General features: G+C 50.5%; 1 protein-coding gene and 1 long non-coding RNA gene across 2 annotated transcripts in view; both read right to left on the bottom strand.

Annotated features, from left to right (window-relative positions):
• The window catches only part of rtn1a (reticulon 1a), a 246876-nt gene that overhangs the window by 58600 nt on the left and 161747 nt on the right, over positions 1-26529 (bottom strand).
• LOC119952259 lies at positions 68-9561 on the bottom strand. Its single transcript, XR_005457804.1, has 3 exons — positions 8908-9561; positions 479-483; positions 68-78 (listed from the first exon to the last, which is right to left on the bottom strand). It is a non-coding gene; the product is annotated as an uncharacterized LOC119952259 (long non-coding RNA).

The raw sequence follows: 26529 nt of genomic DNA, 5'->3' as shown, positions 1-26529 counted from the left end.
TGTCCTGGAGGGAGGGGGGTGGGGTCCATCTTCCAGGCTCAGAATGTCCTGGAGATCCATCATTGTCCTCAGAAGATCCTTCTTCCAGTCTGAGAATGCTCCTGGAGATCTGTCTTCATTTTCAGGAGGCACACCTTCTTTCTTCAAGAGTGGATCAGTGATGTTTCAATATGGCACCCGGACACGACGACAGACTACGCATCATCCAGGCCGGTCCTGCCACTGAATACAGCGTAATACAAACGTGTGCAGAATGAATGAGGATGGGGCCAGAAGGTTTGGTATGTTTTCCCGTTGGCCGCTGCAGCGGGAAACACTCCATGACTCCATCCCCGCCACGGCACTTAGTCTCAAAATGAGAGAATTCTGCCCAATATTTTGATCATTTCAGTACAAACGGCAGTGGAAATATTCCCGGACAACATTCTGACTAATCAGCAAAAACTAGTAGATTGACCATGAATTTGGGCTCTTCAACAATAACTTGCATTCATATAGTCCCTTTAGCGTAACAGACATCCCAAGCACTTCACAGAGAAGCATCATTGTGATGAATGATTACTGCACCTTTAATGTTATGACCCCCCCAGGGAGACATAAGGTAATGTTCAGTGGGCAGTGTGCAGTGAGCACACATCTCGGTAGCCGTCTGGTTCTCTGCTAATTAAAGCCTTTGTATTACCAATCATCTCTCTCCAGTTGTAATTGAGGTCATCGCAATCATAAAGCAATTTTTGACACTAAACCACATAAGGCCCTATTAGGGCAAGTGGCGTTTAAAGTTTTGTCAAAGAGGAATGGTTTGAGGAATATCCTGAAGGAAGAAAGACAGGAAAAGTGGTGGAGCCTACACAACTGAAGACACAGATTAAAAACAGTTAAAACCAGATTGTGTCCCATCCCTGCCCTCTGCTAATGCAGCTGAGGCCGGTGGAAATCACTACTGATCTCCATCATCAAGATCAGACATGGTGACCATACCAGGGGGCTGGGAAGCCATTGGAGCCCCCCGGGTGGTCAGGGCATGGCATGGCAGTGCCCTGGCATTGTCCACTGCCACCACCAGGTTGGAATTTCCAAGGTCAGGTTGGCACTGCCAGGATGCGAGGGTCCTGCCAAAGGGTGGGCCTGAAAGGGGACATGATGGCCTTGAAATGGGGGGTTTGAGGGGGGCCAGAAAGGAGAGGGGATGGACATGAAGCAGGGAGGGAAATGTCCTGAAAGGGGAGGGGGTGGTGAAAGAAATGCCATGAAGGGGGCGAGAAATGCCAAGGGGTAGGGCATTGGAAATATCAAGAGAGGGGTGTGGGAGAGAGAAATGCCGTGGGTGGGGTGGGGGAGAAATGCCAAGGGGTGGGGTGGGGGAGAAATGCACGAGGGGGGAAGGAAGAAATTTCCTGAGGGGGTGGGGGAGGGGGAAGAGAAGTGCCATGGGTGGGGGAGAGATGCCATGGGGTGGGGTGGGGGGAGGGGGGGAGAAAGAGATGCCATGAGGGGGGGGGGAAAGAGATACTGTGGGGGTGGAGAAATGTCATGGGGGCGGGGAAGAAATGCTACGCGGTGGGGGGGAAAAACTAGCCATGGGGGGGGGGGGAATGCAATGGGGGGAGGGGAGAAATGCCAGGGGTGGAGAAATGTCATGGGGGGTGGGGGTGGAGAGAAATGTCATGAAGTAAGGTTGGGGGATGCCATGAAGAGGGGAGGTGGATACGCCTCTCCCCTATAGGTTGGGGGTTTCTTGAGGGAAGGTCATGCCATTGCCCTTGTTTGGGCAATGAAGTGATCAAAAAGGAGGCTTCCTTCTACAGTCACTAGTTTGGTCTCGGCTACAGTATGACATTAGAGACAGTGCAGAAATGATTCATGCAAATGGTCTGGTTCTAGGGATGAGGAACTCCAGTTATCAAGGTAGCTTAGAAATTGGGCAGCATGATGGCAGAATGGTTAGCACTGCTGCCTCGCTGCACCAGGGACCAGAATTCAATTCCAGTCTTGGATGACTGTGCGGAGTCTGCACATTCTCCCAGTGTCTGCGTGCGTTTCCTCCGGGTTCTCTGGTTCCCTCCCAGCCCAAAGATGTGCAGGTTAGGTGGACAGGCCATGCTAAATTGCCCCTTAGTATTAAAAGATGTGCAGGTTTGATGGGGTTAGAGGCTGGTTTAGCACACTGGGCTAAATAGCTGGATTTTAAAGCAGACCAAGGCAGGCCAGCAGCACAGTTCAATTCCCATACCAGCCTCCCCGAACAGGCGCCGGAATGTGGCGACTAGGGGCTTTTCACAGTAACTTCATTGAAGCCTACTTGTGACAATAAGCGACTTTCATTTCATTGGATGGGGGAATGGGCCTAGGTAGGGTGCTCTTTCAGTGTCATTGCAGACTTGGTGGGTCGAATGGCCTCCTTCTGCATCGTAGGGATTCTATAGCTCTATGGAAAGTTAGAACTGTTTTCCTTTGAGAAAGGAAGGTTGAGAGAAGCTCTGATAGAGGTATTCAATATCATGAGGGGTCTGGACAGAATAAATAGGGAGAAACTTCCCAGTTATGGGAAGATCAAGTGCAAGAGGGCACAAATTAAAGTAATTAGTAAAAGAAGCAAAAAAATTGATGGATCTTGCAGGGCGGCGGAGGAAAGGAGGTCCTCCTTTAGAGAGGTCGGGCCGCCGATCGGTGGGCCCCGATCGCGGGCCAGACCCCATCGGAGGCCACCCCGGTGAAGGAACCCCCCCCCCCACCCAGGCCGCCTCCCCCCCCAGCGTTCTCGCACAGTTCCCGCCGACAGCGACCAGGTGTGGATGGCGCCGGCAGGAACCTGTCGGGTTGGAGTGGCCGCTCGGCCTATCGGGACCGGAGAATGGCCTCCGATGGGGTCTGGCCCGGGATCGGGGCCCACCGATCGGCGGCCCGACCTCTCTAAAGGAGGATCTCCTTTCCTCCGCCGCCCTGCAAGATCCATCCGCCATCTTCTTGCGGGGCGGCCTCGGGGAGACCGGAGAATGGCGGGGGTACCAGAGAATCGCCGTTGTGAGTGTCTCGGGCGATTCTCTGGCTGGCGCGGCGCAGAACTCGACGGGGCTGTTTACGCCGGTTGGAAGAATGGCGGGACGGCGTCGGACCGTCGTCGCATGATAAAATGGCGCGGCCGGCGATTCTCCCAACTGGTGCGGCCTCGGAGAATCGTGCCCAAGGTTTTTTAAAAAATGAAGAACTGCATGTTACTGACAACATCTTGGTTAGCACTGTTGCTTCACAGCACCAGGGACCCGGGTTCAATTCCCGGCTTGGGTCATTGTCTGTGTGGAGTCTGCACGTTCTTCACGTGCCTGCATGAGTTTCCTCCGGGTGCTCTGGTTTCCTCCCACAAGTCCCGAAAGACGTGCTGTTTGGTGAATTGGATATTCTGAATTCTCCCTCAGTGTACCCGAACAGGAGCCGAAGTGTGGCGACTAGGGGATTTTCACAGCAACTTCATTGCAGTGTAAGCCTACTAGTGGCACGAATAAAGATAATAATAATGTTTATTGTCACAAGTAGGCTGACATTAACACCGCAATGAAGTTACTGTGAAAAGCCCCTACTCGTCACACTCTGGCGCCTGTTCTGGTACATAGGAAGAGAATTCAGAATGTCCAAATTACCTAACAAGCACATCTTTCAGGACTTGAGGGAGAAAACCGGAGCACCCGGAGGAAACCTACACAGACGCAGGGAGACAGTAAGTGAGCCAAGCCGGGAATCGAACCTGGGACCCTGGTGTTGTGAAGCCATAGTGCTAACCACTATGCTACCGTGCTGCCCATTTTTATAATATGATCATAACTTCACTTTCTTTCAGGCCTTTAACTCAACTTCTCAACTGTAATTAAGAATAAAACCCTTACATAACCAAGTGTAGAGAATGAAGATGGGGGAAGAGGGTGTTTGTAGGCAGGAGTTGGTGGGGAGTAATGGAGAGAAAACATTGTGGAAGCCGTTAGAATGTTGTGATGGCAACATTGATGGCACAATGTGCGGCATGGCATGGTGACACAGTGGCTGTCTCTGCTGCCTCACAGCACCAGGGTTCAATTCCGACCTTGGGTCATGCAGTCACTGGCGTTTGCACTTTCTCATCATGTCTGCATGGGTTTCCTGCCACAGTCCAAACATGTGCAGGTTAGGTGGATTGGCCATTCTAAATTGCCCTTAGCGTCAAAAGGTTAGGATGGGATACTGGGTTACCAGGATAGGCAGGGAAGTGGGCCTAGGTAGGGTGTTCTTTCAGAGGATCTTTGCAGACTCACTGGGCTGAATGGCCTCCTTCTGTACTTTAGGGATGAATAAATGTCAAGAGATAGTGGAATGACAGCTTTGCATCTACAATTTCTGATGGAGCAAGTTCCAGGACTGTGGGCAGAGGGGTACTGGGCCAATTATTTCACAGGGAGGGAGGAAAGGGAAGTTTTACCAGTTTCACTTTAATGAAGCTACTATTGCTCAGTTTAAAGGTGCAAACACCTGGCTGCCAATAACCTTCCTGTACACCTTGTAGGATGCTGGGTTCAAAACAAGCCTAAAAGCCATTTTGAAAGACGTAGGTAGAAAAGTGAAACAGTTAAAACCATGTTGCCTCTGGGGAGGCAATGGCATATTCTGGGGAGGCAATGGCATCGTGGTATTGTCACTGTTCTAGTAACCCAGAGACCCAGGGTAATGTTTTGGGGACCTGGATTCGAATCCCACCACGGCAGTTGGTGGAATTTAAATTCAATAAAAATCTGGACTTAAAAGTCTAATGACCACCGTGAAACCATTAGCAATTGTTGTAAAAACCCATCTGGTTCACTAATGTCCTTTATAGAAGGAAATTTTCTCTACATGTGAATCCAGATCCACGACAATGTGATTGACTCTTAAATGCCCTCAGGGTTGGGCAATCAATGCTGGCCAAGCCAGCAACGCCCACATCCCAGGGACGAATAAAAGAAAACCCAGTGATCCAATTTACAGGGTATAGATTCTGTCCAAAATCTGAATTATAAACCTTCTTTAGAGATCAGGATTCAAAACAGAATCTTGGCCTAGCCCACTGATCCACGTTCTAAAATTAGTCATGTGAACCAGTCACATTTGAAGATGTAATAGGCTTCTTGCATGTTAAACCCTGGTTCAGCTGTCTTCCTTGCATCAAATTACAATGCAAGGGTATTGGGTTTCTTTACCCAAGGTCAAGTCATGAAGCTCTTCATATTATTGAATCAATATTTTCCCTCACTGAAAACGAGGTCTGAATCAAACTTTTAAAAGGTTCTCCCGCCCTGTCACGAAACAAAGATGTGCGGGTTAGGTGGATTGGCCATGCTAAATTGCCCGTAGTGTCCTAAAAAGTAAGGTTAAGGGGGAAGTTGTTGGGTTGCGGGTATAGGGTGGATGTGTGAGTTTGAGTAGGGTGATCATTGCTCGGCACAACATCGAGGGCCGAAGGGCCTGTTCTGTGCTGTACTGTTCTAAATCTAAATCTAAACTGCAGCATGCCCTTTATGCACATTTAAGGGTTTGTTTTCTGGAACAGGTTCCACAGTGATTCCAGCACCCAAGACAGCAACCATTTACAGTCAGTCACTTGCACTAAGCTGCAATTAACTAAATACATACACATTCTCCAATACACTTTAACATGCCATGTGCAGAAACAAAGAAACGGGTAATTTAATATTTCATTTTCTTTCCTAAACAAGTGAATCAAGCATATACTAGCCAAATGCTGCCATTGTGAAATCATTCAGCTGAGTGGGGGCCTAAACAAAGAGTCAGGCTTTCTACTTCCTGCCGGTTTTTCCAAACGGTGAATATAGACTTCGCAAGAGTCCCTTGTTAAATTACATTGACTACCATATTACCACAACATTCAAAGCGCCACTCCTACAATCATGCATGGCATTATATTAAGATTTCTACTGAAGTTTATTATCAAAAATGTACTTAACTTACTATCAGCTCCAACAAAGTTTTTTGTAATCGCAACGTCACTTGGTGTCTATGAATCAGAATTCCAGCAGCACCCTGCCCCCCCCTCCGAAGTACTTAATAATGTGACATGCATTGGCCAGCAGGAGGAAGCTGGATTTTAACCCTTGTTCATCCAGGCCACTAAGCCTAGTTTTTCAATTAAATATTGTGTTGTTATTGTAACTTGAATGTACAAGTTTGATGTAATTATAATGTTTTGTCTGCAGCACTGAAAAATGAAACAGTAAAAAAGTACAATGTTACCTCCTTAAATACTTACTTTTAATTCAGTATGTTCTCCATTCTGGACATGGGTGAAGCAGTGCCCTCATTCACATACAGCTCCATGTGAACATTTCTGTTAGCAATTGGATGTAGATATCAAAGTTTATTTCCCATGATAACACACTCTAATACTGCAGGCCTAGATGTCCTTACTTCCTCTTTAAACTACTGGTTTTTACTTGTTCAGACACAAGACACTAAAGTGCTATAAAAATCTTGAGCTTAACATCAGATGGAAGTGGAAAAAAAAACAATTTTCTGTCATTGGTTATCTAAAATATATCAACGTCTCCACCTATACATGCAATAAAATAGCTGCTAGTCTTGAGCACTCCACAGCACTACCATTGGGAGTTGGTGACATGTGGTTTGTTTAAACTTTGCTTCTGTATCACTGAATATCACTGTGCCATAGAGCAGTGAATCTCAAACTATCTGATGTGGCGTACCGGCAGTTTTTTTTTTCAATGTGCCAGGGACCGATGAGCGAAACAAGCCAATCCAGGATTACTGTCTCTTTCTTTTCTGGAAACACTCCAAGTACCAGCAGACGATGGCTCGCGTACCGGCACCGGTACGCGTACCACACTTTGAGAAGCACTGCCATAGAGTACAGAAGGAGGCCATTCAGCCCATAGTATCTGTGTCAGGACTACGAAAGAACTTTCCAGTTCGGTACATTCACCTGCTTTACTCCATTAGTGCTGATTTGTGTCCCCTGGTTGCCAACTACACTGCAGTGGAAAACAGTTTCACCATACTCGCTCTATTCAAAGCCCTCCTAATTTTGAACATATTTATTAAATTCCCTCCTGACCTCATAGCTTCAAGGAGAATGATCCTTGCTCCTCTTGTCTCTACACATAACTGGTACCATTCGGGTTATTCCCCACCATGCGCTCCCCAAGGAATTAGTATCCTTCCTAGAGTGCATGCCCAGAATTAGTCCCATGCAGTAATAATCACACCCTATTTGTTCAGAACAAGCACCAGCCATGTTTACAAAATCTGGGTTATGATGTAATCGACGCTTCCTCATTCTGTCAAAGCCTTATAATGCACTCTCATTCAACAAATATTATTTCCAGAGTATACCTGGCAGTAGGAATTGTGCACATAATTTTAAAATAAATGTATGTATGTAATTATTTGCTCAACTGATGACCTAACAGCTTTTCCCACTTAATGTGCAATCACATCAGAGAGATAGTAAAACCTATGTTAAAATCTGAAAATGTGTTTCCAATTGATTATTTTATGTTTGCACATAAAGACTTCCCTAACATTTCCAGGACTGTTTATAAATAACATTTGACTGAGAACAAAATGAGGCGACATTTTACATGTAAAGCATAGTGGAGATACTGTATGGTGTATATCAGAACAATATTAAAATCTAAATTGCTGCAGCTAACTTTTCAACATTGTTTTCCAATGAAGGTTATAATGTTTATGAATGGAACAACCTGCTTTGAACAGTGTGATTTGTGGGGATAAACCATTACCATGTTGCAAAAATTAAGGATGAATTATTTAGCGATATTTTTCATTTCTGGACCCCATACAACAATGGGCGGGGTAGGCTATAGGTTTATCCGTTTCGTAAAAGTGTGCACATGTCAGATGGTCCAGTATGGAAAATGCTCGAAGGCTTTGGAATATAAGAGAAGCAAATCTGTCAATAAAATTTCTCCTGATTGGATACAGTAAGCAAATAGCATTATCCCAGTCAAGCTGGTAACAGAATCAAATCCTTTTTTGAACACAGTTAGACTTCTTCATTATTGACCACCTCAGCTTCTAAAATGTCTAGACAGAAATAAGGATGATGCTGAAAGGGGAAAAAAATGGCTGAAAAGTCCCTCTGTGAGCTGTAGCGGAGGCATATGGCCACACCCAGTGCTGATCTGCTGCTTTTGAAATACATGTACAAAAATGATGCTTCCACTTGCTTCTGTGGGTATTATTTTGCTATGTGCAATGGCACAATACCTATCATAACTAAAGATTTACTTTGCTTCAAGTAGAATCCTCAAAATATATCTGGTTAGATGTTTATATGAGCTGACAAAAATACAGAGTATATAGATCTGTTGCTAATTATGAGTGAAACTAAGGATGAAGGAGTAATGTTGTCTCCTTATAGAAGCTGGTCTGTATTGAGAAAAACGCTCCTTTCATCATGGGTGTGTCCGAATGTAAAATTAATCTCTTATCAGCTATACTGTTGAATTCTGCTCAAAATGGTAATGGCAAATAAATAATACATATAATATGCATTCATTCCAGTACAATCTTTATGCAATTTATTTTGCTACAATATCTATACGTAACTAATAAGGACAGATGATTAAATGCTAAATGAATCACCCTGAAAAGGTTGTGCATGATCAGATACACAGAGCAATAAAATGAAACGTTATCCATGCTTTCTTTCAGCAATATTTTTTTTTGAAAACATAATCTGCGCCACACCTACCCACAGCAGCACATTGCACAACAAACCCACTGCTTTGCTGCAATAAGAAGCAAGGGAAAGGCCCACAGGTGAACAAAGCACATTAAGATGCATCTCAGTACAGAAACAGCCCTCCCTGATCCAATCCTTTCAAAACATGCAAGACAATTAAGTACCGTGGTTCTTCCAGCAGCTCCACAGGCATTCCATCTTCGCTGAATCTGCACTGGTCTGCATCTTGGGACATCAAAAATCTCACAGATATTTCTGCTACCAGCTTTTTCAGTTAGGCATTCCAATGCATTTATGGGGTGAAGTGCGTACTGGCAGGAGACTGGTCTTGTAAGCAGAACAGGGACAGGGGAGGGCAATATGTAAACGCTGCAGTCTCCACTGCAGCAAATCAGCACTGCGATATAATTGCCCTAGGGAAGGCTCTTCCTTTGAAACAGAATGCAAATCTCTTTTCAAATTAAAAGCAGCTGCCTCACCAAGACTCGGGATAAGCTATTCAAGTGATTAATCCAACCTGATGGCACAAGCTTATGAGCAATTAAAAACACAACAGATTTTATACCTAGTTATTTAAGACTATTAGTTTCTGATTTAACGTATCATAGGCTATCGTTGGGTTATGAAATTTAACAGCTCAGTTTCCCTAAACTATTGTCTTCACTGTTAACATCAACCACCTGTCCCACATGCACTACACCATAAAATATGAATTCGATGACTTTTATTCTGAAATTAATTTCTAAATCAGCAGCCAAAGCACATAGCTGCAAGACAAAATCTGTGAATAATAGCTTGCCTGTAAACACAATAATAAAACCACACTACCAAACCTGTTTAGTTTAAATTCATTATTGAACAAAGTGCCACACTAAATATTTTATCGTATTCATTCATTGTATGGTAATCACGTCTGAAATAAAACTTGCAACATTATTTTGTAGCTTTTAGTTAAAAAGCACAAAGCGAAATATTTAATTCAAACCAGGTTTAAAGTATGTTGTGATAGGCACATCTCTATAAAATATTAAAACAGTGGGTATAAAATTAAGTCCAAGGTTGGTTCTGTATTCCATGCAGCTTATAAATAGCAGACATCATGCATGTTAGAAAGTGGGTACAGCAATTTTCATGCTTTAGACTAATATCCATGGAAACGGAAGCAACCAAAAGGCAGGGAAGGTGCGTAGGTTGCTGGGCTATAAAGGAGAATAAAAAGCATTATTCACTACAGGCGGTTAAAATGAACAGGTTGCCGCAATTTCTGTTTATTTCTCAATGTCTGCCGATTTTCCTGCCAAAGGCTTTTTTCAGAGAGATTGAGGGAAAGATTACGTTGTTCAATTGGGGAGGGAAGGTGGACAGAGTTAGAAAGGTGTTGCTACAGAGGGGAAGGCAGGCAGGCGGTTTGGGTCTTCCAAACCTGATGTACTACTACTGGGCGGCGAATGTGGGAAGGTGCGGGGCTGGGTCAGAGGGGTTGATTCCCAGTTGGTCAGAATGGAGGAGAGTTTGTGCAGGGGGTCGGGATTGAAAGCACTAGCAACAGCGCCGCTCCAGATAGCCCCGGGGAAATACTCAGGGAGTCTGGTAATAATAGCTTCTTTGAGAATTTGAAGACAGTTTCGCCAACACCGGGTTGGGGGCAGGGTCAAGGGAAATGCCGATTCAGGGAAACCTCAGATTTGAGCCAGTGAAGTGGGATGGAAATTTTCGGAAATGGGAGAAGGGGATTAACACACTAAAAGTGTCCAAAGTGCCCAAATTTGCCCTTAGTGTTGGGTGGGGTTACTGGGTTATGGGGATAGGGTGGAGGTGTTCACCTTGTGTAGGGTGCTCTTTCCAGGAGCCGGTGCAGACTCGATGGGCCGAATGGCCTCCTTCTGCACTGTAAATTCTAATATCTATGATTAAAAGATTTGTTTCTTAGGGGTTGGTTTGCAGGATTGAGGGAGCTGGGTGCGAAGTATGGGCTGGAGCAGGGAGAAATGTTTAGATACATGCAGGTTCTAGATTTTGCCAGAAAGGAGACACGAGGCTTCCCTGTGGAGCCAGCCTCCACATTGCTGGAGGAGGTGATGACGACAAGGGGACTGGAGAAAGGGATAGTGTCAGCGGTTTATGGAGCTATTTTGGAAGAGGAGAAAGCACCACTGGAAGAGATCAAAGCAAAGTGGGAAGAGGATATGGAGGAGGGGTTCTGGTGTGAGGTGCTCCGGACAGTAAATGCCTCCGCCTCATGTGCGAGGTTGGGGCTGATACATCTGAAGGTGGTATACGGAGCACACCTCACGAGGGCGAGGATGAACCAATTCTTTGAAGGAGTATAAGATGTGTGTGAGCATTGCGGGGGGGGGGGGGCGCTAATCACGTTCATATGTTTTGGTCCTGTCCAAAGCTAGAGGATTACTGGAAGGAGGTTTTTAGGGTAATTTCCAAGGTGGTGCACGGGAAACTGGACCTGGGCCCCTCGGAGGGCATATTCGGGGTGTCGGACCAGCCAGGGTTGGAAACAGGTGCAGAGGCAGATGTTGTACCTTTACCTCGTTGATCGCCCGAAGGCTGATCCTGATGGGTTGGAGAGCAGCCTCTCCACCCTGTGCCATGACGTGGCGGGGGGACCTGTTGGAATTCTTGACACCTGAGAAGGTTAAGTTTGAACTAAGGGGAAGGATGGAGGGGTTCTACCATTCATGGGCATTATTCATTATGCACTTTCAAGAACTGGATAACATCGAACATTAGTTGGGGGGGGGGGGGGGGGGGGGTGGTGTGTGTTAATGGTGGCTATGGGTGATTCCTGATTCCTTTTTGTTATTTGTTCATGTAAATATGCGGGCGAATGTTTGGGGTTTGGTGGGAGGATGGGATTGTTGTTATTGATATGGGGATTGACATATTTGTTACTGATTATTGTTTATTGTTGGTTGGTGTAAATTTAGGAGAAAAGGTGAAAAAGGAGAATAAAAAATATTTTTAAAAAAAGCATTATTCACATTGTATAGGATCGATGATCACTGTGATCTACAAAAGAAAATAGCAGCTGTTAACTGTGGGATTTTTTTTTTAAACAAAATTTTATTGAGGTATTTTTTGGCATTGTAAACAGTTACAGATTACAGAAATATGCAAACAACAACGGAAAACCAACACTTCAACCAAACCATAGTGCACATACCCGCTCCTCTCCCATAAACACTACCCGCCTATTTATCCCTCCTACTGTACTCTAACCTCCCCCCTCTCCCCCCGCCCCCCCCCCCCCCTCCCGACGTTCAATCTCCCACGAAGAAAACAAGGACTCCAATTTATTGACTACACCTCCGCCTTCAACACCATAATCCCAGTCAAGCTCATATCAAAGCTCCAAAACCTGGGACTTGGCTCTCCACTCTGCAACTGGATCCTCGATTTTCTGACCAACAGACCACAATCAGTAAGAATGAACAACATCTCCTCCACAATAATCCTCAATACCGGGGCCCTGCAAGGCTGCGTACTTAGCCCCCTACTCTATTCCCTGTACACACACGACTGTGTGGCAAAATTCGGTTCCAGCTCCATCTACAAGTTTGCTGACGATATGACCATAGTGGGCCGGATCTCAAATAATGACGAGTCAGAATACAGGAGGGAGATAGAGAACCTAGTGGAGTGGTGTAGCGACAACAATCTCTCCCTCAATGCCAGCAAAATTAAAGAGCTGGTCATTGACTTCAGGAAGCAAAGTACTGGACACACCTCTGTCAGCATCAAATGGGCCGAGGTGGAGATGGTTAGCAGTTTCAAATTCCTAGGGGTGCACATCTCCAAAAATCTGTCCTGGTCCACCCATGTCAATGCTACCACCAAGAAAGCACATTAGCGCCTATACTTCCTCAGGAAACTAAGGAAATTCGGCATGTCCACATTAACCCTTACCAAATTTTACAGATGCACCATAGAAAGTATCCTATCTGGCTGCATCACAGCCTGGTATGGCAACTGCTCGGCTCAGGACCGCAAGAAACTTCAGAGAGTCGTGAATACTGCCCAGTCCATCACACAAACCTGCCTCCCATCCATTGACTCCATCGACACCTCCCGCTGCCTGGGGAAAGCGGGCAGCATAATCAAAGATCCTTCCCACCCGGCTCACTCACTCTTCCAACTTCTTCCATCGGGCGGGAGATACAGAAGTCTGAGAACACGCACGAACAGACTCAAAAACAGCTTCTTCCCCACTGTCACCAGACTCCTAAATGACCCTCTTATTGACTGACCTCATTAACACTACACCCTGTATGCTTCAACCGATGCCAATGCTTATGTAGTTACATTGTATATCTTGTGTTGCTCTATTATGTATTTTCTTTTATTCCCTTTTCTTCCCATGTACTTAATGATCTGTTGAGCTGCTCGCAGAAAACTACTTTTCACTGTACCTCGGTACACGTGACAATAAACAAATCCAATCCAATAAGTCGATGAATGGTTGCCACCTTCAGGAGAACCCCAATACAGTTCCCCTCAAGGCGAACTTGATTTTTTCCATACCCAGAAAACTCGACATGTCCGAAAGCCATAGTTCGGTCTTCGGGGGTTTTGAGTCCCTACATGCCAGCAGTATTCGTCACCGGGCTATCAGGGAAGCAAAGGCCAGAACATCGGCCTCTTTCTAATCCTGGACTCCCGGGTCTTCCGAAACCCCTAAAATTGACACCTCTGGACTCATCACCACCCTTGTTTTCAGTACCCAGGACATGACACCCACAAATCCCTCCCAGTACCCCCTAAGCTTAGGGCATGCCCAAAACATGGTTTTCTGGTCCTCCCGCGCATCTAGTGCACTTGTCCTTTACTCCAAAGCATTTGCTCATCTGAGCCACCATCATGTGGGCCCAGTGAACGACGTTAAACTGAATCAGGCTGAGCCTGGCACATGTTGCGGTTGAGTTTACCGTACTCAGGGCTTCTGCCCATACCCCCTCCTCCATCTCCCCGCTGAGTTCCTCCTCCCATTTGAGTTTCAGTTCCTCCACTGGCCCCATATCCGCAGGGCTTCCCCCACTACCGGGCTGGTGGGGTACCTGGCCGGCGAAAGCGGTAGGGGAGCCGTGACCAGGGCTGCCAAGCTGGTGCCCCTGCACGGAGCTGCCTCCTTCCGCTCCCAAATAGACCCCGTACCCACCATCCATTTCCATATCATGGCTATCTTAGCCGCCCAGTAATAGTTGGTCAGATTCGGCAACGCCAGTCCCCCCTCGCTGCGATTCCTTTCCAGCATCGCCTTCCTCACCCGCGGGATTTTCCCGCCCAGACAAAGCTCATAATGATTTTGCTGGTCCTTTTGAAGAAGATAAAGTTCGGGAGGTACTGAAAAATGATCAGGAATCTTGGGAGGATTGTCATCTTTACCGTCTGCACCCTCCCCGCAAGTGATAGCGGGAGTGCATCCCATCTCCGAAACTCCCTCTTCATTTGCTCCACCACTCTAGTCAAATTTAACTTGTGCAACCTGCCCCAGTCTCGTGCCACCTGTATCCCCAAGTATCGGAAACTTTCCTCAACCAGCCTAAATGGCAGCCCCTTCAGGCTATTCTCCTGGCCCCTTGTCTGCACTACAATCATCTCACTTTAATTTGTACCCTGAGAACCGGCCAAACTTTGTGTTTTCAGTGTATTGTCCATCCCGGCCAGTGGGTCCGACACGTACAGGAGCAGGTCGTCCACATAGAGAGAGACCTTGTGCTCCCCCCCCCCCCCCCCCAGTCATTCCCTTCCACTCCTTTGCAGCTCTCAGAGCAATTGCCAACGGTTCTATGGCCAGCGCGAACAGCAACGGGGAGAGTGGGCATCCCTGTCTGGTCCCGCGATGTAGTCTGAAATAATCTGACATCGCCCTGTTCGTCCTTACGCTAGCTTTTGGGGCCTGGTACAATAGTCTGACCCCATTAACCAGTCCCTCCCCAAACCTAAGCCGTCTGAGTACCTCCCACAAATAGTCCCACTCCACCTGGTGCGTCCATTGCAACCGTGGGATGTTTTAATAAGCATCTATTCCAATGGTCCCAATAGGAGCATAAAGTTGTGAATCTAATGGAGCGTTGCAGCCATTTGTCCAAGGGGGCAAGGTAACTTACAAAAAAAAATGAGCATGCCATCATAAAATTAAGAACAATCATTTACATGAGAGATGTGATCTGCTCATACATCTGAGGTCCAAACATGCACAGGAGATCTCCAGCACAGGCCTTGGATACAAAAACATTTGCAACAAAATACACTCTGCATTCCTCTCGTTGGATAAGTGTCAAAAGTAGTGTACCCTAGGGATCAGTACTGATCTAATTTAAGTCTTGATATTTATACTGGTGTCTTGAACTTGGGCCTCAGGAACACAATATTGAAATTTTCTGACCATGCAGTGTAAGTTGCTTGGTAAAGGGTAAGGAAATCTGTAAACGACCTAAGAAGGACAGACAAATTATGGAGAGGCAAGAAAGCTGCCATGTAATATCCTGCAATGTCAGGTATTGCATTTAGGGAGCAAAGCTAAGTAATTGAAGCAACTCAGTGAAAAGACACTGAACGGTATGGAGAAACAGAGACACCTAGAGGACCGATAAACAAATCCTTTATTTTGCTGCAGCGTGGGGCAGGGCAGAAATGCACTTTCTCTTGCACCCAAGTCCATTTCTTAGCTGCTTGGGAACTTCAAATGTCGCTATTTCCCATAAACTCCACTGGGTCACCTCACTTCTAGGATCTGGCTTACTGCTACTGTCTCCGATTTTGTTGGAAGTTTTGTACTCTATAGCTGAACCGGTTCATATCCGATTCTCTTTTTTAAAAAATGTAGAATACCCAATTCATTTTTTCCAATTAAGGGGCAATTTAGCGTGACCAATCCACCTAGCCTGCACATCTCTGGGTTGTGGGGGCGAAACCCACGCAAACACAGGGAGAATGTGCAAACTCCACACGGACAGTGACCCAGGGCCGGGATCAAAGCTGAGATCACGGCGCCGAGGTAGGAGTGCTAACCACTGCGCTACCGTGCTGCCCCTTCTGATCTGATTCTGCTGCTTCCCATCCTGCTGTGAGCAGATTGACGGTGGAATCCAAACTCTAATCTCCCACTGTGACGCTTACTCTCTCCCACCCCAGTTGTTCACCTTGGCTTTGACCACATTCCTTCTTTAAGTTGAAGGGACACAGACTTGAACATACATGGCACATGACTGGTTCAGCCATTCACCACTCCAGATCCGGCTGGACCACATCCAACACCACTGGGCTCTGCTCACTGCTTTGGAATCATGCTGGAAATGGAAATTCAACCTTGGGCTTCTTTTGGTCACGAGCAACCACCTCTTGAAACCATCTCCAATGCTGCTTCCACTCAAACTCAACAAATGCAAGCAGCTCATGGACCTCTTTGTCAATAAGATTGAGGTCAACAGTTCAGTTTCCTCCTGCTCCCTTGACTCTTTTCTCACCAAACCTCTGACCCGGCCTGGTCCCCATGTAGCTGATACCGTAGATGATTCCTTCCCCTCAGATACAATAATAATAATCGCTTATGGTCACGAGTAGGCTTCAATGAAGTTACTGTGAAAAGTAACTGGGAGGCTGGTACGGGAATTGAACCCGCGCTGCTGGCATTGTTCTGCATTACAAGCTAGCTGTTTAGCCCACTGTGCTAAACCAGCCCCTGACTCTCTGATCTATTCAGCCTGTCCCAAACAATTATGCTATTTTGCGTATCACAGTATTTACTCTCTCCCCACCAAAAATTATATGGTCTCCTGTGAAAGGGATAAAACCATATTAAAAGAAAGTCAATATGGGAAGAAAGATTCTGCAAAAATTCATCTTGGGCACATCTAACCAATTGAAACTATCCAGGAATGAATTCCTTGAAGTGTCTACCTTCTGTATGAATCGGGGTGGTATTAAATGTCCCCCCCATGGCAAGTTTGATGGTGGAGGTACTTAATCAGGCAGGATAGTGGCAGATGGGAACCCTGCCAAGTACCTGCCTCCACCCCAATTAGGTTCATGGTGGGAGGGTCCACAGAAGACCTCTTGCTCCGATCCCAATTGAGACCTTTAAATGGGCAATTAATAAGCACCCGAAAGCCTCATCCTGCCACTGCCGATATTAAACCAGCGGCAGGTGGGTCTGTTGCCAAGCAGGAACATGGGGTGCAATTCTCCGACCCCCATGCCGGGTGGGAGAATCGCGGGAGTGCCGGGCAATTCCCGCCACGCCGCTCTGCACGCGATTCTCCCACCCCACCCAAAACGGCGTGCCGCGTTTCACGACAGGCTGCTCGGAGAATCGGCGCTCGCCGGGGGGGGGGGGGGGGGGGGGGGGGGGGGGGGAGGGAGGGAGGATCGAGCACCGGGGGGGGGGGGAGAAGAGAGATCAAGCACCAGGGGGGTGCTCAGTAGGGGTCTGGCCTGCGATCGGTGCCCACCAGGCCAGCATCTCTAAAGGACGCAGTCTTTTCCTCCGCTGCCCCGCAAGATCAATCCTCCATGTCTTGCGGGGCGCCCGCGGGGAGGACGGCAACCGTGCATGCGCGGGTGATGTAATGTACGCGCCGCCGGCCATGTAATTTACGCGGCGCCGCTTTGGCGCGGCGCCATGGCCCGGCGCGCGTAATTGACGCGGCGCTGCTCCTAGCACCCTGGGGGTGGGAGAATAGGGGGCGAGGAGCGGCCTCCGATGCCGGAGTGAAACACTCCGGTTTTTACTCCGGCGTCGGCACTGAGTCTCCCGATGGGAGAATTTCGATAAGCAAACTTGAGCAGGTTACTTGTGGTCTCCTTGTGAGGGGCACCTCGTTCAAAGGTAATCAGCACCTGATCGAAGTACCAGCATCAGGAAGGAGCGTGTGGCTGATTCAGGGCCACCACCCTATCTTTGCTGCTGACCCACACACCCTACATCCCCAGCAGTTGATGGAGTTCATCAAGGGGGAATTCAAGAGACATTGGCAAGTGTTGCAGGGGGACCGGTCCAAGGCGACTGAGGAAGCAGTGGCCTATCTTCGTAGGACTATGGAGTGAGTGGAGCAGGGTCGCAGGGCGCGACAATCCGAAGATGGAAAGGGAGGTATCTGACCATACTGAGAGGCCTGTAAGTTGTTGAAGACGAGAGTGGATGATCAGGGGAATCGATTCAGGAAGCAGAACCTGAGAATTGGGGTGGCACGGTGGCCCAGTGGTTAGCACTGCTGCCTCATGGCTTGAGACCCAGGTTCGATCCCGCCCCAGGGTCACTGTCCATGTGTAGTTTTCACATTCTCCTAGTGTCAGCGTGGGTCTCACCCCCACAAGCCAAAGATGTGCAGGGTAGGCATTTGGCCACGTTAAATTGCCCTTTAATTAGAAAAAAAGGAATTGAGCACTTTAAATTTATTTTAAAATAGAACCTGAGAATTTCCAGGCAGCCAGGGGGGGTCGAGGGAACGAGTGTCGCAGGTTATGTGGCGAAGATGTTCGCCAAGCTAGTCGAAGAGGGGGTCTTCGAGAATCCCCAAAGGTAGATCAGGCCACTGGCCACTGAGGCAGAGGCTGAGTGAGGTGGAACAGCCGCGGGCGGTGATCATCCAGATGCACAAATTCCAAGAGAAGGAGTGAATTCTGAGGTGGGCAAAGGCGACACGAGACTATAGCTGGGAGGGGAATCGGATACGGATCTACCAGGACATTGGGTCCAACTTGGCCAGATGGAGAGCGGGCTTTAATAGGGCCAAGGCGGCGCTCTTTTGGAGCAAGGTCCGGATTGGGATGTTGTACCCGGCTCAACTGTGGGTAACATTTAAGGGCAAGGAACATAATTTCAAGATGCCAGAGGGGACGCATGACTTTATCAGGAAGCATGGTTTGGGGGGGGGGGGGGGGGGGGGGGGGGGGGGGGGGAGGCCTAATGTCAGGATTTCATGCTTTTGATATATTTGTAATGTTAATGTTTGGAAGTGTTACTGTTGCACGTTTTCTTCTGTTATGGTTGACGGGGAGATGGTTCAGGGTCCTGGGTTTCTTCTTCTCCAGCTGGAGATTGGGGGGGGGGGGCTCTGGGGCAGGGACTTCGACCGAAGGTTGTGGAGGAAGAGTGGGGGAGAAAAAAAAAGAGTAGTTTGGGGACGAGGGTGGGGTCCTTTGTAAGGGCTGCCATGCTAGCAGGGATGCTGGTAAACAGAAGCAATGTGGGGGAGGGGCTGCAGCGGGTAGCCAGAGAAATGGGTGAAGGTGGTTAGCTAAGAATGGAGAGGTAGGGGGAGGACGGGCCGGATGGGACGTTCAAGGAGGAGGGGAGGGAGTGGAGCGGGGTACTTGGGAGAAGGAGCTGGTGACACAGGTGGCTTTGTGGCAGGCTGTAGGTGAGCATGGAGGGGCGGCCATTTTGAGTGGGCAGAATAAGAGATGGGCCCGGCGGGTAGTGGGAGCTTCTCGTTAGGTTGGGATGGTGGACATTAATAGAGGGGGTGGGGATTCAGAGGCCCCCAGTGAGGATAGTGATGTGGATGGTGACGTGGATAAAGCGGGGGCTTAATGGCCTGTTCTTTTTTTTATAAATGTAGAGTACCCAATTCATTTTTTCCAATTAAGGGGTAATTTAGCATGGCCAATCCACCTACCCTTTGGATTGTGGGGGCGAAACCCACGCAAACACGGGGAGAACGTGCAAACTCCACACAGACAGTGACCCAGAGCCAGGATCGAACCTGGGACCACTGTGCTGCCCTTGTGTCACCGTGCTGCCCTCTTAATGGCCTAGTTAAATGGTCCCGGGTGTTTGCCCATTTGAAAATTTAAAGGCAGACATGGCTTTCCTGCAGGAGACACACCTGAGGGTGAAGAACCAGGCGAGGTTAAAGTAGGGATGGGTGGGTATACGCCCCACTCAGGGCTTGATTCGAAGTCGGGAGGGTTCGTGATTTTCAGTAAAAAGGCGGTATTGGTGGCACGACTCGGGGAGGGCAGCACATGATGGTGAACGGGGGTCTTGGCGCGGGCACCAGTCATCTTCGTCAATATTTATGTGCCCAATTGGGATAATATGGACTTTATTGAGTGCCAGCCATTCTGAACTTAGACTCGCACCAACTGATTATGGGGGATGATTTCAACTATGTTTTAGATCCCAAGGTGGATAGGTCAAGCCCCCAGTCATTGTTAACGTCAGGAACAGCTAAAGGTGTGGGGATATTCATGGATCAGATGGCCGCGGAGGGGGGGATCTGTGGAGGTTTAGGCATCAGGCAGGGAGTTTCCCTTCTCCCATGTGCATCAGGTATACTCCCGAATGGAGTTTTTTATGGATGGTAATCTATACTCCCCGGCGTTGTGGGGGCAGAATACACCCAGATTGTAATATTGGACCACGCCCCACACTATGTGGACATGAGGTTTTAATCAGGCCGAACCCAGAGACCCCCCGTGGAGGTTTGAGTTGGTGCTCCTGGCAGACAAGAAGTTCAGTGAGAAGGTGGATTCGGCGAAAAAGAAATATGTGGAGTTTAACAAAATCGGGGAGGTTTCACCCTCCACATTTTGGGAAGCATTTGACAGCAGTGGTCTGGGGGGAGGTAATATCTTATAATACCCACAGGGGCAGACAAGGGTGAGAGGGCAGAAGTTGGTAGAGGCCATCGTGCAAGTGGATCAGCGGTACTCAGTAGCCCCGACTCGAGAGCTGTTAGTGGGGAGAAAGGCTGCAGGTGGAGTTTGATCCGATGTCAGTAAGGAAGACAGTGAGCCAGCTCCGTCTCTCAAGGGGAATGTTCGATGAAGATGGGGAGAAGCTTGCTAGCCCATCAGTTGAGGCGACAGACAGCCGCGTGGGAGTTAGCGCGGTGGGGGGGTAGGGCTGGTAACGACTGGAAAAGATTAACGAGGCACTTGAGGGCTTTTATCAGGGGTTGTATAGGTCTGAGTCCCAGAGAGAGGATGCGGAGATGGGGTGCATTCTAGATGGGTTGGAATTCCCTGTGGTGGGGTGGGGGAAGGGAAGGGGTTGGAGGTGCCATTCGGATTGGAGGAGATAATGGAGGCCATTGGCTTATGCAATCGGGGAAGGCAGCGGTACTCGATGACTCTCCGGTGGAACTTTATAAATAATTCACAGCCCCGTTGGCATGACGGGCGGGATTCTCCGATGGCGAGTTGGAGTGTCCGCGCCGTCGTGAACGCCGTTGCAATTCACGACGGCGCAAACGGGCCGCCAGGGTAAGTACCCCGAGACTTACCCTGGGTCACACCCCACCGCTCCCCCCCCCCCGCCCCAATACGTGTCACGCCCCCCCACCCCCCCTCCCCCCGCTGGAGGGGGGGAACCACGTTGCACCCGACCCGCATGGGCACCACACCCCCCTACCAGCTGCCATGGCGTGGTGCCCAGTGCCCCCCGCCCCAGTCATGATGTTGCCAACATCTGCACATCTTGCTGCTGACCGCCTAACTCTGATGCTTTCCACCCCCCGCAGGACAAGACAGCCCACAACCATCGTGAGCGTACAAGAACCGAGAGGGGGATCACCTGTGCTGCACCCCCTCACCGTCCATGAGCAGAGGGCCCTGGACCTCGCTGGTGGAGCCGCCACCCGGTAGGTAGCCCCATGCCAGTACCAAGGTGCAGTACCAAGTGAGACTCCCCTGCCTGGCTACACTTCCTCAGCACTTAACCTGCCCCCCCCCCCTCCTCACACTGCCACCTCCACCCCCTATCCCCCCCTCACACTCTACCCCCTCACACTGCCACCTCCATCCCCTCACAGCCGACTCCGCGTGTCTAACGATACATGCCTTATTGTGTATTCTAGGGCCAGCAGCCGATCGTTCTGGAAAGTCTCGGAGAAGCCCCCGCCGTCCAGGTCCAAGTTCATCCGCCCACAGGGATGCACACCAGAGAGGGGAAGGAAGATGGACAGGAGGGCCCTCTTCCAAGGCCAGAGCACAGGAAGCGGAAGAGGACCGACAGAAACGACACTGACAAACACAGGACGGACAGTCAGGGGACTGACGGCCATGAGACGGATATGGTGAGATAACCACTGTAGTTGTGCGTACTGCAGTAGGGGGATGTATGCCTGTACCTGTAATACAGGTTCCTCCGGTGAGCCCCTGCCGGCTAGCTCCGCCCACAGGGAGCTTGTGTATAAATATGCATGTGAGCCACTCAGACCTTTAGTCTACAGTTGCAGATGGAGGGACAACATCGTACAACAATAAAGCCTCTATTGTACCAGTCTCTCGGCTTTGAGTATAATTTTTAGCGCTACAACGGACGAAGAGGACGGAGAGCCAGTAAAGTGACGGACAGAGGACGGAGAGCCAGTAAAGTCACGGACAGAGGACGGAGAGCCAGTAAAGTGACGGACAGAGGACGGAGAGCCAGTAAAGTGACGGACAGAGGACGGAGAGCCAGTAAAGTGACGGACAGAGGACGGGGACTCTGGACAGTGACGGACAGAGGACGGAGAGCCAGTAAAGTGACGGACAGAGGACGGAGAGCCAGTAAAGTGACGGACAGAGGACGGAGAGCCAGTAAAGTGACGGACAGAGGACGGAGAGCCAGTAAAGTGACGGACAGAGGACGGAGAGCCAGTAAAGTGACGGACAGAGGACGGAGAGCCAGTAAAGTGACGGACAGAGGACGGGGAGCCAGTAAAGTGACGGACAGAGGACGGGGAGCCAGTAAAGTGACGGACAGAGGACGGGGAGCCAGTAAAGTGACGGACAGAGGACGGGGACTCTGGACAGTGACGCACAGAGGACGGGAACTCTGGACAGTGACGCAGAGAGGACGGGGACTCTGGACAGTGACGCACAGAGGACGGGAACTCTGGACAGTGACGCACAGAGGACGGGGACTCTGGACAGTGACGCACAGAGGACGGGGACTATGGACAGTGATGCACAGAGGACGGGGACTATGGACAGTGATGCACAGAGGACGGGGACTATGGATAGTGACGCACAGAGGACGGGGACTATGGATAGTGACGCACAGAGGACGGGGACTCTGGACAGTGACGCACAGAGGACGGACAGTCAGATGATGGACAGACCGGACACGGCACCTCACATGGGCAAGAGACAATGGTCCAAGGCTCAACCCAGAAGACCCCCAGACCTGGGGTCCAATGAGGACATGGACCTTGCGCCACTGCTGTGACCCACACCCTCCACCATCGCAGATACGCTCACCTTGGTTGGGCACATTAGTGATGAGGCTTCTGGGACACTAAGTGGTACGCACCACACAGCCGTACCTGTACAGCAGGTGGAGGTAGGAGCAGCCGAGGGGCTGGACGGTCGGAGGGCAGGCCAGGCCCAGCACTCAGCTGCTACCCAGGTTCCTGGACTTACCAGACCCACCCACAGACCCGATGCGTTTGGAAACCCAGAGAGTGGACAACAGGATTACTGCCGTCTTCCAGCATCTGCAGAGGCAGTTGGAGGAGTCCATCCGCGTCCAGGAGTAGGGAGCGGTGCCGCTCATGGCTGCCACCCAGGCCTCCACCGCATGGGTGACGTCCGCGGTGGAGGCAATGGGGGCAACGGTTTCGGCCATGGGTCAGGTTCTGCAAGGTGTGGGGCTTCATTGTGCACGCGTCATCCATGGCCAAGGACAGGACTGCCCTCTTACAGGCAGCCATGTTCCAGAGCCAGCTGGACATTGCTGCCACGCTCCGGGGTCTGGCCGAGTCTCTGCAGGCCATGGCCGAGTCTCAGCAGGCCATGGCCCAGTCCCAGCAGGCCATGGCCCAGAGTATTGGCGGCCTTGCGCACGTACTGGATGGCGTCGCACAAGCCCAGCAGGAGATTGCACAGTCCCTGACAGGGATGGCGCACTCCCTGAGCTCCATTGCTGCGAAAGTTCAGACCCTGGTCGATGCCACAGCGTGCCTCCAGGACTGGCAGTGCCAGGTTTCGGTGGTGAAACCGGGCTCCCTGAGGGAGGAGGTGGTTTTGGGGCCCGTCCCAGTGACTCCAGCAAGGGATGTCTCGGAACACGCTGACACCCCCCGTTCTATCCCTGGTGCATCTGGTGAGCAGCGGGCAGAACAGGGTGGCACTACGTCATCCAGCATGCCGGCCGAGCAGCCTGGCCCATCCAAGCGGGACGCCCCAGGAAACGCGCGCCGACAGGGAGCGAAGTCACAGGGCAGGAGTCTCAGCAGTCCGCCTCCACTCCTGCTGTATTGTTTGGGGAAACACTAAGTCATAGTGGTAGGACCTGTAAGGCAAAGAAGTTAGACATGCAGTAAGTTGGCAGGGGTGCAGGGCACAGCTTTGTTATAGGGGCCAGGGCACTTGTATGTGAATGTCATGATTAAAGTCACTGTTACACCAAACCTAGATGCCTCCATGCTATATCTGGTGCCTGAGGGGTAGTGACAGGGACCGAGTGGTGCTGAGGTCGAAGTTCGGTACAACGGTGAGGCCGGGTGTCCCCCCCCCTCCCAACACCGCGTAGTCCTCGGCACACCGATGCCAGCTACCCCACATGGCCATGTGATGGAGTGTCCGTGATGCAAACAGGGACCACCGAGGTGGAGGGTGTAGCTGTGGCCATGAGTCAGGCATTGTCTAACGATCCGGAGCTCACAGCTCATCGCAGAGCGGGTTGTCGTCATTCAACATGGCACTGATCACACCCGCTTACACAAGCAACTGTGTGAGACCATCACGTTGTTCCGCATGTGTAAGGTGCTGTGAAAGTGGTGGTGTGGGAGCTAGGGATGTCGGATGGTGCGGAGCTGGGGGGTGCTGGGTAGTGCGTTTGGGCGGAACGGTGGTGCAAGTGCCTTGCTCAGCGATGCCCTCCCCTAGTTGGTGAAACGCGTGCTCGCTTTCCAAGCCGGTGGCGTCGTGCGGCCTCCTGGCCATACCAGCTCCCATGTCGTGTCTGTGCACCCCCCCCACCCCCCCAAATCCTCCTTCTCATGTGCAGATGTGTCGCCCTGATTGGGCTCCCTCTGTGCCTCCTCCTCCAGGACATCACCCCTCGGCTGGACTATGTTGTGCAGCATGCAGAAGACAACAACAATGTGACCGACCCTCTCTGAATGGTACTGGAGGGTCCCTCCAGAGGGGTCCAGGCATCTGAAACGCATCTTCAAAAGGCCAAAGCACTTCTCCACAACACCCCTGGTTGCTGCATGGGGCTCACTGTAGTGGGTGTCCTCGTTGGCCTGTGGCCTCCGTATAGGCATCATCAGCCACGACCGCAACGGGTAATACCCCTGTCGCCCAGCGACTAGCCCCTCAGCCAGGAGGGGGTGGGTATCCCTCAAACATGGCGGGGATGTAAGATTGCGCCAGTATAAAGACATCATGCACACTGCCGGGGTACTGGGCACACACGTGCATGATCTGCATGCGGAGGTCGCAGACCACCTGAATGTTCATGGAGTAGGTCCCTTTTCTGTTCATGAACACATCCCTGTTCTCCGATGGTGGAAGCATGGCGACGTGAACCCCATCAATCATCCCCTGGACCATTGGTATCCTGGCCACGGAGGCAAATCCCACTGCCAGGGCATCCTGGTGTGCGCGGTCCTCTGGAAACTGGATGTACTGGTCGGCGATGGTATACAGGGAGTCGGTTACTGCTCCGATGCACCGCCTGTGAGATACCGGACAGTTCCCCGCTCGGCGCCTGGAACGACCCTGTCGCGTAAAGGTTGAGGTCTATCGTCACCTTTAGGGTCACCGGGAAAGCATGTCCTACCCCCATTCCACGTGATGCCAGGTGTGCCATGAGGTGGCATATATGTGCGACGGTCTCCCTACTCATTCGGAGTCTCCTCCTGCATGCCCTGTCCGGCAGGTCCTCGAATGGTCACGGTAGACTCGAGGCCTCATGGGACGGCACCACCACCTGCCTCTCCTCCTCCCCCTGCGCCCCATCAAGATCAGAATCCTGGTCCTGTGCACCCCGACGATGTGGTGGTCATCGTCCCCCTCCGCTTCCTCCTGCACCTGTCGGGCGGGCGGGCCTGCAGCCTGAGCGGGTGGCACGGGGCTCTCTGCAGCCAGTCCCTCTGCTGCAGCCGCAGCTGCTCTGAGCCGCCTGCGTCAACGCTGCCGAAGGGCCACCTGCAGGGCAGCGGCTCCCGCCATGGCGGCAAACATCGCTGGCCGGTGCGCAAACGTGACGATCTGGGGGGGGCGGGGGGGGGGGGGGCGGGGGGGAGGAGATACAACATGTTTAACGATGGCGCTTTCACACCTCGACAGGCAGGTGCCATGGGATACATGTGGTAAACCACTGTTACACCTATATTAGGTGATGTATGGTAGGACCTGTACTACAGGTGCGTCGGTAGTCCCTGCCAGCTGGCTCCGCCCAGTAGGCGGAGTATAAGTGTGTGTGTCCTCCATGCTGCAGCCATTTCACCAGCTGCTGTGGGAGGCCACCCATCTTCGAGCAATAAAGCCTCAGTAGTATTCAACTCTCGTCTTTGTGCAATTGATCGTGCATCAATACATGTGTTTGACGGTTGCCTGGTCTCGCTAAAGACACGCAGGCACCCTAACCCATGCCCACAGTCTCCATCCACCGCCCAGTTTACCCCGTCCCTCCTCATTGCGCCACCGTGGGCTGGCCATGCCCTCACGGGGGCTAGATGTTGTGTCCCCTGGGGGGGGGGGGGGTGGGGGGCTGGCCGCACTCAAGGTCAAGGCGTGTGGCCGCGCGGGATGGCTGCGCCAGTGGCCTTTGCCCATCAGCATGACCTCAACTTGCAAGCGGGTCTTTGCCACCGTCCTGCCATGGTAGG

The sequence above is a fragment of the Scyliorhinus canicula genome, chromosome 2 (genome assembly GCF_902713615.1).
Source record: "Scyliorhinus canicula chromosome 2, sScyCan1.1, whole genome shotgun sequence".
NCBI lineage: Eukaryota > Metazoa > Chordata > Chondrichthyes > Carcharhiniformes > Scyliorhinidae > Scyliorhinus > Scyliorhinus canicula.
Note: the sequence above shows the minus strand (reverse complement) of the source record. Positions and strands in the feature narration are given on the sequence as shown.